This window comes from Rana temporaria, chromosome 11, assembly GCF_905171775.1.
Source record: "Rana temporaria chromosome 11, aRanTem1.1, whole genome shotgun sequence".
Lineage (NCBI taxonomy): Eukaryota > Metazoa > Chordata > Amphibia > Anura > Ranidae > Rana > Rana temporaria.
This window is the reverse complement of record NC_053499.1, coordinates 56,318,819-56,331,557: the sequence shown is the minus strand read 5'-3', so window position 1 is coordinate 56,331,557 and position 12,739 is coordinate 56,318,819. Positions and strand designations below refer to the sequence as shown.

General features: G+C 44.4%; 1 non-coding gene across 1 annotated transcript; it reads left to right on the top strand.

Annotated features, from left to right (window-relative positions):
- Positions 1-588: 588 nt before the first annotated feature.
- Positions 589-661, top strand: TRNAT-UGU. Its single transcript has one exon. It is a non-coding gene; the product is annotated as a tRNA-Thr (tRNA).
- The last annotated feature ends 12,078 nt before the right edge of the window (positions 662-12,739 follow it).

The following is a 12,739-nucleotide window of genomic DNA, read 5'->3' as shown; positions in this document are numbered from 1 at the left end:
GTTTTTTTATTTTATTTATGGGACTGAATTACAAACAAGGCACTTTGGTCTCTTTCACCTTTTGATTTTGTGCCCATTGTGTGTCTATACATTCAAATGAATGGTTTTCTTAACACAACGCATGTTAATAGACAACATAATATGTTTGTTAATGTACTGTAACTGACTGCCTAGGTGTGAATGGGCCCTTACTTGTCACCTCCACCTTACAGGTCGTTGAATTCTCCAGTGTGTAGAGGTTTAGTTTGTTACAATCGGGCAACTTTTGTTTTTACAGTCGTCTGCAGTTACTTTTTCTGACAAGCAGCACTCAGAAAAAGAAAATGGTCCATTTGAAGGCGGAAGAAGAAGCTGTCTTTTAAACGCGTACTCACATCTCCTCGGTCCACTCTGCCACATGCGCCACTATGCTTGGCTGCCAGGATGTAAATGCCACATTAATAGTGTTTATTTGGTAAGCAAACAGTTAATTGGCGATATGTATGAGTGACAGAAAATTGTATTGTTTGCATTGTTATTCCTATTCACCTGCTGCAGCCTGGAAAGATATCTTGTATGACAAACAAAGGTGACACCTTAGAGCAGAGTGGCTCCATAGCTCAGGGGTTAGAGCACTGGTCTTGTAAACCAGGGGTCGCGAGTTCAAATCTCGCTGGGGCCTAACTATTTTTCTCTTTTAACTACTTCAGCCCCGGAAGAATTTACCCCCTTCCTGACCAGAGCACTTTTTGCGATTCGGCACTGCGTCGCTTTAACTGACAACTGCACGGTCGTGCGATGTGGCACCCAAACAAAATTTACGTCCTTTTTTTCCCACAAAAATAGTTTTCGTTTGGTGGTATTTGATCACCTCTGCGGTTTTTATTTTTTGCTCTATAAACAAAAAAAAAGAGTGACAATTTTGAAAAAAACACAATATTTTTTACTTTTTGATTTAATAAATATCACAATTAAAAAAAAAAAAAAAAAACGTTTTAGGCCGATATGTATTCTTCCACAAAAATGCAATAAGCGTATATTGATTGGATTGCGCAAAAGTTATAGCGTCAACAAAATACGGGATAGTTTCATTGCATTTTTTTTTTTACTAGTAATGGCAGCGAACTGCGATTTTTATTGTGACCGTGACATTGCGTCATTGTGACGGACATATCGGACACTTTTGACACATTTTTGGCACCATTTACATTTATACAGCGATTACTGCTATAAAACTGCACTGATTACGGTATAAATGTGACTGGCTGTGAAAGAGTTAACACTAGGGGGCGCTGAAGGGGGTTAAGTATGTTCCCTAGTGAGTGATTCTAACTGTAGGGGGAGGGGACTCACAAGGGGAGGAGACCGATGTGTGTTCCTCTGTACTGGGAACACACATCGGTCTCCTCACCTCTGATAGGACCTGGATCTGTGTGTTTCCACACACAGAGCCACTGTCCTGCCATAATTGCGGGTGCCCGACAGACATCGTGGCACGTGCACCTGGTCCAGAGCGATGCCGCGGCACACGCGCGCCCCCTAGACAGCTGGGAAGCCCAGGACGTCATATGACGTCATGTGCCTTACAGGAAATACCACTAATTCAATCAAATATAGAAATACATTATATAATACAGATTTAAAAACATTGTGAAAGATAAAAAAAGGATGTATTCATGCCAAGTTCTCATAAAAAAAATAACATGTCATATTACAGCTTGAAGGTATTGTAGCTTTACATCTTAAAGTCACATAAAGGTGCCTTGGATATACGCGTTTCGCCAGAGATATAACTTCGTCAGGATCCAGTGACCTTTGACCACTTCCGGACCGCCGCACGCCGATATACGTCGGCTGTTTGAAGAGGGATATCTTTGTTATGGCAGCAGCTAGCTGCCATAACCCAGGGATCCTCCTCTTCAGTGGGCAGTCTGGTTTCCGATATAAGTGGTCTCTGCGGAGGATTCGCTGCAAGATCACTTTTATCGGCATCGGGAGAGGGCCCCCCCTCCGCCGCTCTCCCGTGCCTGCCGCAGCTTACCGGTGCCGTTGGTCGGGTCCTATTGCTGGCTGGGTATGAAGATGAGCAAAGATGGCCCCCACCTGTGTCCATACCATAGCAGGCGGAAGCGACGTCAAAACGTTGCTTCCGTCTATAGCTCTTAAAGGGACATTTTTTTTTTCAAATTACAATTTTTTTTATTTTTTATTGCATTGTAGTGTAAATATGAGATCCGAGGTCTTTTTGACCCCAGATCTCATATTTAAGAGGTCCTGTCATGCTTTTGGGATGTTTACATTCCTTGAAATACGAATAAAAGTGAATTTTTTTTTTTGAAAGAACAGTGTAAAAACTAAAACTAAAAGGTTAAATAAATAAGATTTAGTTTTTAAATGCGCCCTGTCCCGCCGAGCTCGTGTGCAGAAGCGAACGCATACGTGAGCAGCGCCCACATATGAAAACAATGTTTAAACCACACATGTGAGGTATCGCCACAATCGGTAGAGTGAGAGCAATAATTCTAGCCCTAGACCATCTCTGTAGCTCAAAACATGCCACCTGTAGAATTTTTTAAACATTGCCTATGGAGATTTATAAGGGTAAAAGTTTGTTGCCATTCCGCGAGCGGGTGCAATTTTGAAGCGTGACATATTGGGTATCAGTTTACTCGGCGTAACATTATCTTTCACAATATAAAAAAAAATTGGGCTAACTTTACTGTTGTCTTATTTTTAATTCAAAAAAGTGTATTTTTTTTCAAAAAAAAGTGCGCTTGTAAGACCATTGCGCAAATACGTTGTAACATAAAGTATTGCAATGACCGCCGTTTTATTCTCTAGGGTGTTAGGGAAAACATGTATAATGTTTGGGGGTTCTACGTAAATTTTCGAGCAAAAAAAAATGCTAAACAACAAATCTCATAAAGAGGCTCGGTCCTTAAGTGGTTAATGTGACAAAAAAAAAGAAGCAAATTACTCATATAGTACAAATACAAAATTATATTCTTTATTAATACAACCAAAGAAAAAAAAGGAAGAGGACAACTTATATTTGAAGAGATCTGGGAAGAAAACAAAAAACAACCCCCCCCCCCCCCATATTCTGCCATGTAGGTATCTTAACCATGGGGGGACAGATCAAGACATAGGACAGGACAGTCAGCAACCTTACCTATACAATGCTAAAAAAACAAGTGATGTTCACACCTTTATGTATGCCTCTCAACCATAGGTGTATAGGGGTCCTTATTGTTACCACATCAACTTAAAAAAACAAACAACAGAAAATCATTAAAACCCGCAAGCCAAACCATAATTTTCGGAGAATACAAGCTTACCAATTATTTTTGTCAAGACCACCCTGTGGAAAAACAAAATAACCTCTATGCATAGCACGAGGAAGATATCAGTTTTAAATCCAAAAGAATCAAACAGTGGCCTTAAGTTAAAAATAAAATACAATACAAACAAATATATTGAAAAAATAACATGTCCCACACAAAATGCCATCAACCCAATCTCCCACACCATTTTCCATTTGTGAAGAGTAGGAATCTTCAGGCAGTACTTGGGGGTATCCCAGTGCGCATGCTCGAAATTAACCCGCAACAAGCCAATGCTTACGACGTTGACGTCATTCTACGCAAAGCCCTATTCGCGAACGACTTACGCAAACGACGTAACATTTTCAAAATTCGACGCGGGAACAACGGCCATACTAAACATAGGATATGCCTCATATAGCAGGGGTAACAATACGCCGGAAAAAGCCTTACGGAAACATCGTAAAAAAATGCGCCGGCCGGACGTACTTTCGTGGATCGCCGTATCTAGCTAATTTGCATACTCGACGCGGAATTCGACAAAAACGCCACCTAGCGGCCAGCGTAAATATGCACCTACGATCCGACGGCGTACTAAGACGTACGCCTGTCGGATCGAGCCCAGATTCAGTCGTATCTTGTTTTGTGGATACAAAACAAAGATACGACGGGGCATTTTAAAAATTACGCGGCGTACACATAGATACGCCGGCGTAATTCGTTTGTGGATCTGGCCCTGACTGTCCTGACCTATGTCTTGATCCGTCCCCCCATGGTTGAGATACCCACATGGCAGAATATGGGGGGGGGGGGTTTCTTCCTGGATCCCTTAAAATATCAGTTGTTCTCTTTCTTTTTTTTTTCTTTGGTTGGTTGTATTAATAAAGGATAGAATTTTGTGTTTGTACTTTATTAGTAATTTGCTTTTTTGTTTAGTCACATTAAAGGTCAGTTAATCTGATGAAGCTTTATCTCTGGCGAAATGCGTAGATCCATGACACCTATCTATGACTGTAAGATGTGAAGCTATAACACCTTAAAGGAACACTAAAGGCAAATTTTTTTTTTTTTTTTAAATAACAAACATGTTATACTTACCTCCACTGTGCAGCTCGTTTTGCACAGAGTGTCCCCGAATCCTGTCTTCTGGGGTCCCTCGACGGCTGTCTCGGCTCCTCCTCGCAAAAGCTTTCCACCTTCATGCAAGCGAGCTCGCATGGTGAAAAGCTTTTGCGGGCGCGCTCCCGTGATACAACGGCGGGCATAGCCGCCGACTGTATCACTCGGCCCCGCCCCCGGTGCGCCACGTCATCGGATGTGATTGACAGCAGCGCCAGCCAATGGCTGCGCTGCTATCAATCCGTCCAGCCTAGCCAATCAACAGCCAGGCTGGGAACCGAAGAGGATCACGAGGACGCGTGGGATTTTCGAGGGGTGAGGTAAGTAAAACAGGGGTTCTGGGGGGGGGGGGGCCGGTACCATCGGATGTTTTTTCACCTTAATGCAAAGGATGCATTAAGGTGAAAAAACATTTACCTTTACAACCCCTTTAAAGCTGTAATATGAAATATGTTTTCTTTTTTTATGAGAAATTTGCATTTTTTATCTTTCACAATATTTTTATAGTCCCCTTGTTTATGTCTCTTTCTGCACTGGATGAAGGATGATGAAGAGACAGTTGTGTAAATATTATCTTCTAAATGCTTTTAATGTATCCACTACCTCATTTTGTGAGTCTACAGAAAAGCCAGTCAGGCCCCGTACACACGACAGAGGAACTCGACGTGCTTGGCACGTCGAGTTCCTCGTCGAGTTTTGGGATGAAGCCGCCGAGGAGCTCGGCGGGCCGCCTTCTCCCATAGAACAACGCGGACAACGAGAAAATAGAGAACATGTTCTCTATTTTCTCGTCGAGTTCCTCGGCGGCTCCATCGAGCCAAAACTGTACAGACGACAGAGTTTCTCGGCAGAATCCGGGTTTTGACCGAGTTTCTCGGTGAATTCTGCCGAGAAACTCTGTCGTGTGTACGAGGCCTCAGTGGTCTGTTCAGCAGATCAGACTACCGACAAGCTTTTTTGTAGACTCCTTTTAAACTCAATGATTCCACATACCCTCCTGATAATCCCGCAGAGGACCCAGGATTGTGCCTTCATGGCACTGAGAGAGACCACCGTTATCCTGCCTGGAGATAAGTCTTTCTTTACACACTCACTTGGAAGGTTGTGTTTTGCCATCCCCTGGGGTGAACGTAGGTAGCCTCAACAGTTATGTCATCTTTTTTTATCCCATTGTTGAACCCTTTTTGAGCAAATTATCCTTTTTTAATGCAATTTACTACACCATAAGGGCTCTCCCACCTCCTGTTTTCTGATGGACACCCTAAGCTGAATCAGAGATTAGGTGCCAGTCTGTTGGAACCAAACCCATCAGACCTGAATTGACCACCACATTCTTGACTGCAAAGTTTTCTTCTGCTAAAGCTGAGTTTGGCTGAAATGTTTTTTTTAATTGAAGATACCAAGTCAGTATCAAGCATTTGGCAACCCTTGGAACTCCTGTAGCTCAAGCTATCCTCTGCAGTTAGGCTCTATTGGTGTCTATATAAGCAGAGGAGGTAGGGCAAAATGGTGCAGTGACCCGTAGGCAGCCACCGGAGTGCACACATTGTATTTTCCATTCTTCCTGGTCATCACTACTGTCAGCAGAGATAAGTGTCAGGCTACTTTCAATATGCTGTTTGCTTATTTGGAACGGCTAAAGTGACAGCTGGAGTGGCATAGAAACTCTATTCATCTGTTTGGCATAAATTCTTACCAAGCTGTCTGAAAGTTTGTGCAATTCAAGTCTTTAAAAATATGAACTGGTATTTCAGCCTGTATTGTAATTATGTCCTACTGTATTACATAAAGTGTAAAGCTGGTACAGAATACAGAGTGTGCAACTAGATGCTTTTAACAGCATACACTGTGAATTTGAAATATGCTCTCTCTCTCTCTCTCTCTCTCTCTCTCTCTCTCTCGCTTGCTATATATATATATATATATATATATATATATATATATATATATATATATATATATTTGTATATATATTTTTAAGTAGATTAACTGTAACTGCACAACATTAAAGTGGATGTAAACCCCAAAAAATGTTTTTTTTTTTGTTGATGTCACAATGTAGAGTATAAGTATAAGGACCTTTTCATAGATTCCCCACAATCATCTGGTGATTCCTCACATACAACCTGGTCGCAGAGTGCCCACCACACAGACTTGTTGCTGATGGCTGGGAAGGCTGAGAAGCACCAGCTGTGTGTCCAGGCTTGACAAAGGATAACTAAATCTTATTTTTTTTTTTTAAACAAACCTCCTCCTTGCAGTTGGTTTTGCACAGAGTGGCCCCGATCCTTCTCTTCTGGGGTCCCTCAGCGGCGCTCCTGGCTCCTCCTCTTCTCGAGTGCCCCGTAAGGGAAGTGCTCTCTCTTGGGGCACTCGTGCGGGCGTGCTCCCATGTCCTGATGCTGCTTCTATTGAAAGACAGCAGGATTCCCCCCCCCCCCCCCGGGTCCTGTGTCATTGGATTTGATTGAAAGCAGTGGGAGCCAATGGCTGCGCTGCTATCAATCTATCCAATCAGGACCCGAGACACCGGCTGCAGCTGGTGTGCTCATTCTCGGCACTGGAAAGGGGGATCTGGGTGGGGGGTGCTGCACTATAGAAAGTTTTTCACCTTAATGCATAGAATGTAAAAAAACACAAGAGTTTACAACCCCTTTAAGGTGATTTGAAAAGTAATTTAGCTAAAGACGAAGGCCCAGATTCTGAAAGGGCTTACGATGGCGCAACGCAATGTACGCCGTCGTAAGTCCTAATCTGGGCTGTCGTATCTATGCGACTGATTCTTAGAATCAGTTACGCATAGATAACCATTAGATCCGACAGGCGTAAGGCTCTTAAGCTGTCGGATCTTAAATGTAATTTTTTTTTCCGCCGCTAGGTGTCGCCTCCGTCGTTTTCCCGATCGAGTATGCAAACTAGCAAAATACGCGAATTCCTGAACGTACGCGCGGTCGACGCAGCTAAGATACGACGTTTACGTTAGATTTGCGACGCGTAAAGTTGCCCCTGCTATATGAGGGGCAACCAATGTTAAGTATGGCCGTCGTTCCCGCGCCAAAATTTAAAAATGTACGTAGTTTGCGTAAGTCGTCCGTGAATGGGGCTGGACACCATTTACGTTCACGTCGAAACCAATGACGTCCTTGCGACGTCATTTAGCGCAATGCACATCGGGAAATATTAGGGACGACGCATGCGCAGTACGTTCGGCGCGGGAACGGGCCTAATTTAAATGATCCACGCCCCCTACCTACGGATCATTTGAATTAGGCAGGCTTGCGCCGGGAGATTTACGCTACGCCGCCGCAACTTTACAGGCAAGTTCTTTGTGAATAAAGCACTTGCCCGTAAAACTTGCGGCGGCATAACGTAAACGAGATACGTTATGCCCGCATAGTTTTACACCCAAGGCGAAACCTAATTTTACCGCCCCATTGGCTCCACCCCTGACTCCACCCCCTTTGCCCTACACATGTGACAGGAGGCGGTGCTGTACAGCTCTGCTTCCTCTATCACTGGCTCCTGCCCTGCCTTGCGCCCCTAATTACAGTACTGGTCGGAAGGAGCAGCTGCCTGGGACTGAGTTAGGTTACATGCTGCAGCCTGCAGAGCATGTAGACGCAGAGGGAAACCAGCGGCTGGGCGCCCCTAGGCAGCAGTGCGCCCTAGGCAGCTGCCTAGTTTGCCTAGTGGTAGCACCAGCCCTGACTATTGTACCCACTCCATCTCCATAAATTCTCTCAATGTGGAAAGTAAAGAAACATAAAATACAATTCAGTAGTTTAATACTGCTTTTTATATATATATATATATTTATACAGTATGGGGCAGATCCACATACATACGCTGCGCCCGGTGCAGATGTCAAATACGCTACGCCGCTGTAACTTACTTTGAGTTGGTTTGAATCCTCAACATATTTGCGCCGTAAGTTACGGCGGCGTAGTGTATCTCTCGCGGCGTAATTCAAATTCGGCGGGTAGGGGGCGTGTTTCATTTAAATGAAGCACGTCCCCGCGCCGAACGAACTGCGCATGCGCCGTCCCTAAAATTTTCCGGCGTGCATTGCTCTAAATGACGTCGCAAGGACGTAATTGGTTTTGACGTGGACGTAAATTACGTCCAGCCCCATTCACGGATGACTTACGCAAACAGCGTAAAATGTTCAAAATTATACGCGGGAACGACGGCCATACTTAACATTGAGTACGCCACCATATAGCAGCTTTAACTATACGCCGGAAAAAGCGGAATGGCGACGACGTAAAAAAATGCGACGGCCGATTGTGCGCCTGTCGGATCTAACACAGATGCCGTCGTATCTTGTTTTGTGGATACCAAAACAAAGATACGACGCGCAAAATTTGAAATTACGCGGCGTATCAACAGATACTGCGGCGTAATTTCTTTGAGGGTCTGCCCCTATATATATATATATATATATATATATATATATATATATATATATATATATATAGATCTATATATAAACATATCATTGTGCTTACATTACATACTATAAGTGCACCAAGAAATATGATAAAAAGCATAGATTGCTATTTGCACAGGTTCCCATTACAGTTTTCACCTGGTAATCTGGCCAGTAGCACACCTCCTGTATTAGAGTTCCCCCCCACTCTGGATGAAGGAGCACATGAGCAGAGGCGTCCCTAGGGGGGGCCAGAGGGGGCCCTGACCCCCCCAACATCATGCTGTGCCCCACCATGTGCCCCCCCCAAAAAAAATATTTTTTTATTATTTATTTATTTTTTGCAATTTTTGTATTTTGCTCCCCGAGAGGGAGAGCGTCCCCAGTCAGCTCTGCGGGGGATTCCTCTCCCTCCCTCTGCTCGCCGACACTGCATAATGCGAGCGCTCACACAACCAGATATTCTAGCCTGGGCCGTGTTTAAGTGTGTGCACTGCAGACTGCAGTACACTGTAATCACTGAACTACATTATCTCCATCCCTTCTGTCCCCCCCGATCTGTCTCCCTCCCCCTCTCCTGTTCTTTCAAAACATTCACAATTTACTTTCACTTTCAGTTAGGCAGATAATATACGGTGCAAATTTCTTTCCTGCATCCACAGATTGCAGGAAAGGAACTTGCATGATTCCCCCATCAACAGACAGTGGTGACAGGGGAATATCCCTCCTGCCCAGCAATTATATTCTCCCGACAAACAGTGATTATCACCAGTGGCTATACAGCAACCACTAGTGATAATTATAAGAGAATCTGCTCATTAATGGTTCAAATCTCAGCCAGTTTCTGCTGAACCAGCTGAGATTTAAACTGTCTATGGCTGGTCTTAGCTCTTAGGCAGCCCATACATTGATTAGCACTGTGGAGTGTCGGCTTCCTGGCGGGATCGGGCATGTGGGATTTCAAACACACCCAAGCCCATCTCTATTGGTTGTAGACAGTTGAGCTCCCTGCAGGTTGCTTAGCAGCAGTGGACCCTTCTCTGACAAGCTGATCGGGATGCAATCCAAGTGATGCTCTTAGTCAAATCCTAGTCATAAATATCAGTGATTTTATTGATCAAAGCCCACACTTTACAGGCATAGAGCCTACATGGCTGCTGATCATACGGTTGATTATATTTATGTGGTTGTACTCTTGATGCTAATAAATACTGTGTTTATTAGATCTGACTGGGAGCATCACCTGGATCACATGCCAATCAGCATGTCAACAGAGAAGGTTATACAGCATTACTGCTGCTAGGTGACCAGCTGGGGGCTCGGCTCTCTATAACCAATAGTGCCAGCCTTCCCCTGCATGCACCCATAATGTCACCAGCACTAGGTCCTAATAGACTGCCGCCCCTGCCAAGGAGACAGACGCCAGACCAGCTCTGTAAATAGCAGGGACAGGACAGCTGGGGAACCCTAGAGTGGCAGAACACCAGGGCCCGGTGGCAAGACAACCTTTGCAAACCCACTGCTTTGGACCCTTATATTTTCTTGGTGTGCTGGTGACATATCTCTTGTTTTCTGCCACCCTGGGGGGCCCCAGTATAGTAGGAAGGGAGCTCACTGCAGAACATGTGAAAGGGCCCATAGTGGGATTGTAGTAAAGGGCCCCAGGATATATATATATATATATAATTGCATTTTATAGTTGGCCCCCCTACTTTTGTCCTTGTCCCCCCATGTGCCCCCCCTAAATATGAAAGCTGGAGACGCCACTGCACATGAGGCACCTTTGGACAGCAGCATTTAAAGTCGGGTGGATGAGAATGTTAAATGTACTAGAAGATTTGCAGACACAAATTGAAGCTAAACTCCAGCTAATACGCAATATAGAAAACTGTTTTTTTTTATGCAAGGGATAAAGGTTTTACATAACTATAGAAAAGCTGACCATTGTAAGCACTCCTGTCAGTGTTAAATGGTTTGTTCCAACCCTCTAACTGCTACATTTGCAGAAGAGTGTGTTCTTTAGAAAAACAGCAGACTTAAAGCGGTTGTATAGTCCCCTAAAGAATTTTTTTTTGGTCACCTGTAAGGCAAAAGGCATAATGAGCTAGTTTGCACCGCATACTAGTTCATTATGAAATACTTACCTTAGAACGAGGCATTGGTTACTTACCTGGTCCACGCCGAGGTAGCTGACATGCTGGCGTGTCTTCTGGGTATTGCAGCTCCAGCTCTGTGAGTGGCTGGAGCCACGATGTCGAGACTTCTTTCCGGCAAGGTACGGCATCTGCCGGGCCTTCAGCCAAGAATCCCCTGTGCGCATGCATTGCGCATGCTCATTGCAAGGGGAATATCTCCCAAACCGTAAAGGTTTAGGAGATATTTTTCTTACCTACAGGTGAGCCTTATTATAGGCTTACCTGTAGGTCAAAGTGAAAAAAATAACTATACGACCGCTTTAAACCAGCCATATGCGATTTGAATCTCAGCCGGTTCAGCGGGAACTGGCTGAGATTTTAACCATTATTGGGAAGGCTGAATGTACCAACCAGCCTGACGGATCGCCCCTACTATCTTCTGCCGGCAGGGACAGCTGTGAGAAGACAACGGCTCAGCGGGAGGGATTCCCCTGTCAGCACTGTCTGTGTTGATGGGGGAATCATGTGAATTTCTTTCTTGCAGGAAAGAAATTTGTACCATCTATTGGGGGCATTATTGGCTGCATCACTAGATGAAAATAGAAGAAAAAAGCCTAAAGAAGAAAACGAATACAGCCATCACATCTAAGAATGTGTAAGCCGCTATACAATAAATTCTTGCTCTCGGGTTAAAGTGGTTGTAAACCCTTACAGACCACTTAGACCTACAGGTAAGCCTAGATTAAGACTTACCTGTAGGTGCAACAAATATGTCCTAAACCTACACGGTTTAGGAGATATTTCCAAAAGACATGCACCGATGTCTACGGCGCAACGGCCTGCAGGTGCACTGAGCGCGCCGTTACTAACGGTGATCACCCGTGCGCATGCGCGGGAGTGACATCATCGCAGCTGCGGCCAGTCACAGCGCCGGTTTACTTCCTCTTTAATTACTTGAGGCCCGCGCTATAGCCGAATGACGGCTTCAGCGCGGACCTGAAAATCCAGCAGGACGTCAATTGACGTCCACCTTTTTCCTCGTTCCCCGGGCGCGCTCCCGAGCGCACAGCGGGGAAATTCTGTGCTGTCCGTGTTCCTTGGACACAGCCAATCACAGATCGCTCTGATCGGCCAATCGGAGTGGCCGTTTGGTATGCGATCTGTGCGGCCAATGAGAGATGATCTCAAATGTAAACATATGAGATCATCTCTCATTGTCGGCTCACACAGAGACAGCGTCCTGTCAGGGAGAGAGGAGACCGATCTGTGTCTCTTGTACATAGGGACACAGATCGGTCACCTCCCCCAGTCACCCCCCTCCCCCCACAGTTAGAACACTATTCAGGGTACACATTTAACCCCTCCCTCACCGCCTAGTGTTAACCCCTTCAATGCCAATCACATTTATACAGTAATTAGTGCATATTTATAGCACTGATCGCTGTATAAATGTGAATGGTGCCAAAAATGTGTCAAAAGTGTCCGATGTGTCCGCCATAATGTTGCAGTCCCAATAAAAATCGCAAATCGCCGCCATTACTAGTAAAAAAAAAAATTATAAAAAATAATTCTGTCCCCTATTTTGTAGGCGCTATAACTTTTGCGCAAACCAGTCGCTTATTGCGATGGTAGAAGAATACGTATCGGCCTAGACTGGGAAAAAAAATGTTTGGGCCATTTTTTATAGCAACAAGTAAAAAATATTGTATTTTTTTTCAAAATTGTCACACTTTTTTGTTTATAGCGCAAAAAAT